Genomic DNA, 6,745 nt, shown 5'->3' on the forward strand with positions numbered 1-6,745 from the left:
AAGTGGTATACATATGACCTACTTTTGGTATCTGCAGGCAATCCTTACTGATGATGTCATAGAACCTACCTAGGAACCTAGGAGATCTAAATATGACGTAGAGTGTCAAATATTCCAGTTCTTTAGCCCATTAATTTAATATCCAGTGCAAGCAAGAGGTCAACATTGAACTTCAGTGGACTTCCCCCAGTGGCCGGTCATGACTGGTGGTAGATACCCATTAACCAGGGTCTCTGGTGACATTTGCTTCTGCAAGATGAAGTAAATCCTTGACTAGTTAGATACTCAGTACTGAAAGTGAGCGACTTTGTTTGAAGTTGTAAACTTTCCAACTTGTACTCCTCTGTTCCTATTTATGAATTTTAAATGAAAATGTACTTATTTTTTGCAGGAATATTGAAAGTGACTTTACTTTAGTTTTAAACATTTTATTTCTAGATTAGAATGTGGCCAATTGATAGCCACAGTACAGTGTCCTGTCAACATGGAAATAACACTGTTCATGTTGTCATGTACAGTCAAGAGTGAATCAGCTGGCAAATATCAGTTATGTTCAGCCAGCCTTATAATATTCAGTATCAGCAACTGTGTGACTCAGCAAGCAGTTTCAAACCGACTGCTTATATCTCCTGTCTCCCATGCTACTGTGTAAGTAAAGGTGTGAAAGAGATAGGCTGAAACAACAATGACTACATGCACAGATTTCTCATGGAAGAATGTTTCTTTAAATATTTATTTACTCACTGCAAGTAGTAAGTTTAATTTAATAAAGCAGCACACCAAGATCATTAGAGTTGATGGCTACTTAGTACTGCATGTTGTAATAAAATCTACTTGCCCTGGTGGTCCAGTGGTGCGGCTGGAACACCCGCCACGCTGCTCCTCTTCTGTCACCATTGCAGCTCCTTAGGGCACGCTCACCAGCGTCTCGTTCTAGATATGGACGCGGACGCGCTGGAGTGATGACGCCGATGCGCAGAGGCGCACAATGGCGCGAAAATCATCCTGTGGTGTTTGAGCTTTGAGCTATCTGTATTCTGATCCTGTCCGATTCCTGTTGTGACCCCTGCCTGGCTATTGGACTATCCTGATTTTTGAAACCTGACCCTTGCCTGTTATCTGACTCCGATCCTGCTAAATCCTTTTCTGATTGATCACCCAATTTTGACCCTTGCCTGCCTGACTTCGTTTGTACTCTGCCTGCCCAGACCCGGCCTGATCTGACTACGATTCTGTCTAACGCCTTGTACCGCGACCTTCTGCCCAAAGACTTTTGCTTTACACTTGTGCCCCTTTGTTTGTCCAGAACCCTTCACCTTGCATCTCTCGTTATAAGACCTGGTGGCATCTGAGTAGCTGAGGGCTCCTCCCGAGGCCAAAGGCAGCTGCTACAGGCAGAAGCACGAGCCGAGACCAGGGTGCTTCGGTTCTGGATTCAGGGTGCCAACCATTACACTTGTACAACATAGCAGAATAACATTACATTTTCCATTATAGCTCTACCTAATGTGACTTGATCTTCTGAGTTCATCTAAGAAGAACAATGGATCCCCTTTAAAATCATCAATGACAGAGACGTTCCAATCTTTGCCCTTACTACTAATGATTTTCCTGTAAACGTTACAACACTCATCAGTGAAGTAACTAGAAAATACTAGGTTTCATAGAAAGACCCTTTTGGATCACCAGATCCTAGGCCTAAAGAGCTATTTCATCCTAATTGTGTAACAGTCATGACCTACAATGAGTGACTAAGCAAACATGGGCATGTTAAGTTAAATTTTTACCAAAAACCCTTGAAAATCCATTTTGAATGCAAGAAATCGAGAAAAATTCTGGTATTATGAAAAGGTTGTGAATTGAAGATATATTGGATCTAACTGTCAATGAATATCTGAAACCCAACTGCTACATGAAAACAGAATGAAGAGAAACAGATGCTAAGAGAGGGATAGTGAAGATAAACTTGATTACAGTATTTCAGAAACTGTACAGAATTTTTAATTTATTATATTTAGAAAACTTCTTATTTCGGTATGAGGAGGCTTATATTACATTTTCATTTTCGAGATAGTTCCCCTTTAAAAATTGTGAATTATGAAATAGCTATAAAATAGGAATGTACATTTTGTTAACAAAAACAGAGAAATGTAGAAATTGCTATTCTTAGGTTCCTAGGAGAAATGCCATATTCTTATTATGAAAAGACGACCTCACGCAAAACACATAAGACACTTTGATGAGAAAACTGCCTTTGCACCTGGGCACTGCCACAACAATCATATTATCAGAGAAAAAGGTGAGCTAACAAACAAATTGCAGGTGTGTCCGTCTGTTCAAAACTGGACCAGCTTCTCCTTCTCTTGGCTGATTCACTTCTTGTGTACTTTACTAGACTGATCTTTGTTCCACTTGCTGAACACAAGCAAAGACAGGCATGAATCCCTGGCTGGGAAATCTTATTATTTATATTAGCCAATCGGGCAATGGCGCTATTATAGGTCCACACAAAAATAATATATGCTACAAAGGGTTCTTTAGTTTCAGGTTTCTTTACAATATAGTTGAAAAGGTGCTGAAATAAAGGGTTATAAGACAATTCATAAGAACTCTGCACTCCCCGTGAAAAAATTGACTCTAGTGCCAGTGTGAGGCACCTGTGGGCCTGTCTCATTTCTAATATACCGGCAAAAGTAGAATTTCCACATAGGTTTAGATTTGTGTCCTTTCCGATGAAAATCTAGTATTATGCTGCATACAGCAGTTCCTGCCAACCCAAATGTGTGATTACCAAGCACGCAAATGATGCATTTGCTTTATCATGTTGCAGACCTTGTTGATGTTACTAATGGGCCCCTAGCAGGGCAGAATAGCAAATCCCATGAGAATTCCTTAGCTTCATTCATGACCCTCAGTTCTAGACAAAACAAAGCAAATCTCTATTTCGCCTTCCTATTCCCGAGCACCATTTCTGTTGCCATGAATCTCATGAGCCATTAGTCAGTTGCTTTGTGATCAATAAGATGAAAACTCCAGCACACGAATGCTTAAGGGTTCATAACCCGTGTTTATTGTCAATGCCAAACAGGAAACAACGTTTCGGGGGCGTACCCCTTCGTCAGGTGAGTTGTGCAGACCCCACCTCCACCTTAAATAGAGGGCAAACCAATATAGGTATGCCCTTCAATCCCAAATCAAAAGTTAACCCATAATTAGCCACATAGTATCAATATCAAAAAAGGGACATATCAATGTACAGATTAAATTAGCAGAAATATCAATCCACATTAATGATCAGAAAATATATTTGGTCAAAAAAACAGTCAAAAAATGTCCATATTAATCATTGGAAAAAAATCCATATCTGTATACATAATGAAAAATGAAAAATGTCCAGGAAAGCAAAATTCAGTAACAACAAAAAAACTCTATAAATACGGCTAGATAAGGAAGGATTAGATATTACCTTTCCTTAGATATTTTGTATCGAAACAATAATCAATTTAGGAGAATCTGTAAGAAAACAGGAAGTAAATTAGCAACAAACGTATTTAGCAACATTATAAATAGTTATAAAAAGTTATAAAAAGCAGGCCAGACTGAACTCCTCGTTTAACCCTCTAGGAACCTGTGTCTGCAATAACCAGATCCAGAATGTTTCACGTTGTGTCAGGATGTGATCAGGTGCCTTAACTCTTTCTAAGATCTGCCACCTTAGTTGGGACACTCGGTGACCTTTTTCAAAAAAATGTTTATAGAGGAACGTTTCAAATTTTCTCTTTTTCTCACCTATCTCTTTGATAGGTTCCTTCTGTGGTTCATAATTCCTGATAGCCGCCTTGTGCTCATTCAACCGTATTTTAATTTGTCTGCTTGTTTGGCCAATGTATGCCAAGCCGCATGGGCACTTTAGACAATATATTACCCCCTGAGAATTGCAAGTATGGAAACCCTTAATGTTATGTTTTGTGCCGCTCAAAGGGTGTACCACGTAATCACCCTTGATAATGCCGGTACAATGCCCGCAATTGAGGCAGGGATAGGTACCCACCTTAGATGTATTTTGTACAGGGGTAGATGTATCTTTCTTCTTGATAATGTCACCCACATTCCTACCACGTTTATATGAAAAAACTGGGGGTAGGCTGAATAATTTGCCAAATTTAACATCGTTTTTGAGACACTTCCAATGTTTTAAGATGGTTTTTCTTATATACTTAGAGTTAGTATCGTAGGTAGAAATGAATGGTACACGTTTGTCCCTATCCTGTGTTCTTTTCTGTTTTACCAATAAGCTCGCTCGTGGTATCTTACCCACCTCCTCCCGTATTTTTAATAAGTTATCCTTATCATAACCTTTTGTTGTGAATTTCCCAATCATTTTGTCAGACTCATGTATGTACAGTTCATCATCAGATGTAATTCTCCTTACCCTCATTAACTGGCTCTTTGGGAGACCATTAAAAAGACCCGGGGCGTGAAAACTGGTTGGACTTAAAAGATTATTACGGTCTGTTGGTTTGGTAAAAACCGATGTTAAAAAACCATTGTCTGATCGGTGGATATCGACATCCAAAAAGTGTATATTGCTAGGGTGATATTCCAAAGTAAATTTCAAAGAGCTATGTACACTGTTCAAATAAACAAGAAACTCCAACAGTTTCTCGTCTCCACCTTTCCAAAGAAAAAAGGTATCGTCCACATAACGCCAATAAGATACAATATGTGGAGAGAATTCTGGATTGGAAAAAATATATGTGTTTTCAAAAAAATCCATGAAAATGTTAGCGTATGCTGGTGACATATTAGCACCCATAGCGCAACCTTGTGTTTGCAGAAAAAACTTCTTCTGGAAAGAAAAGTGATTTTTGGTTAATACCATCTCCAATAAAGAACATATAAAAGTGATTTGGTGTGTAGGTGTTTTGGTAAAACTCAGATATGAACGCACACATTCAACACCCTCATTGTGTGGGATAGACGTAAAAAGATCACACACATCCAGGGAACACAAAAGAAAATCCTCTGTAGGTATAGTTATTTCACCCAACCGCAGCAAGAATTCCCCTGTATCCTGTATGCAGTATTTCAAGGTTGGAATAATTTCCTGCAATGCAATATCAATGTAAATGTAACGATCGCCGCCCGGAGCAGGCCCAGGAGCTCCGGGCGGCGCGTCCATCTTCGCCGGCGTCGCTCCCAAAATGGCGGCGCCCATGGCCGCCACGTGGGTAGCGGCGCCGGGCGATGACGTCAGCGCGCCGACGTCGGCGCAAGAGCGTCAATGACGTCAGAATGGCGCCAAATTTGAATATAAAAACTCCAACTAGACGCCAGAATGGCGCCCAAGAATAGGATTACTTTCCTGAAGCATATCCTGGGTTTCCTGTGTGCCTTATTGCCTAATATTGTTCCTGCCTTGTATCCTGACCCTTTGCCTGGACTTTGGACTTTGATTGTATTCTGCCTGCCTGTGAACTCTTGCCTGATCCTGACTATTCTCCGTTTAACCCTTTGGATACCGCGACCTTGTTCCCTCAAGAGGGCTTCCTCCTTGATCCAGACAACCTCCCTGGAGGGAGCTCCCGGCTCCCTGACAGTAAATTGCTAGGGGTTGTAACACAGAACCCACATTGCTGACTATTGGGCGCCCAGGTGGTTTGTTAAGGGACTTATGAATTTTTGGTAAAAAATAGATTTGTGGAATCTTAGCTTCATTGCGAAATAGCAACTCATATGTTTCATCAGTGATAATTCCCTCCATAACTGCAGAATATAGGAAGATCTTTATTTCATCCCTTAGACGGATTGAAGGATCGAAATCAATCTTTTTATAATGAGATTCATTATTTAACTGCCGGAGTGCTTCGCTAGTATAATCACATTCATTCAAGATTACAACTCCTCCTCCCTTATCAGCTCTACAGATTACAATAGACTCATTTTCCTGAAGACTACTTAATGCTTTTTTCTCAGCCATGGTAATGTTAGATTTAACCTTACTACCCTTACTGTTAAACAGATATTTCTCAACCTCCATTCTTACAAGGAATTCAAAGGCATCGAGTGAGGGGTAGTTACCAGGGGGAACAAAAGTACTTCTTTTTTGCAGTTTGCATGCCAACTTCGAATTAACATTTTCAATTCTAACATTTTCTTCTTTGTTAGAAAAATATGCCTTTAACTTAAGTGAGCGCATGAATTTATAAAAATCAATAGTAAAGTCAAATGGTGCGTTGACATGAACAGGAACAAAATTGAGTCCCTTATTGAGGACTGTTAATTCAGCCTCAGACAGTTCGTAAGAAGATAAATTAAAGACATTATTCACCTTAATTTCTGTTGTCTCGTGGTGACAGGTTGATGTTTTTTTGCCCCTCCTGGTTCTTTTGTAGTGCCTGGGCGTTGGCCTAAAAAAGCCGGTGAAGCCTGTGTGGAAGTGCCAGAGATAGATTCCGAGTCTGAAGACTGCTGTGAGGATCCATCCGACTCCCGAACTTGCCTTGGCTGTTTTGGCTGCTTTGTGTTTTGGCTCCTCCTCATTGTTTTCCAGGTATAGACTTCTCCCCTCTCGTAGTCCTTTGTATCTCTCCTGAACTTTCTTAACTTCGTTTGTAGTATCTCCTGCTGTAACGCATCTATTTTTGCCTGCAGTTCCGTCAGGGTAGTGCTGCAATCGGCTGTGGAAGCGATGGCTTTGAATTCCTCCTCCACCGTGTGTATCTGCTGGCGTGTCTCTCGTAGG

The sequence above is a fragment of the Xenopus laevis genome, chromosome 8S (assembly GCF_017654675.1).
Source record: "Xenopus laevis strain J_2021 chromosome 8S, Xenopus_laevis_v10.1, whole genome shotgun sequence".
Taxonomy (NCBI): Eukaryota; Metazoa; Chordata; class Amphibia; order Anura; family Pipidae; genus Xenopus; species Xenopus laevis.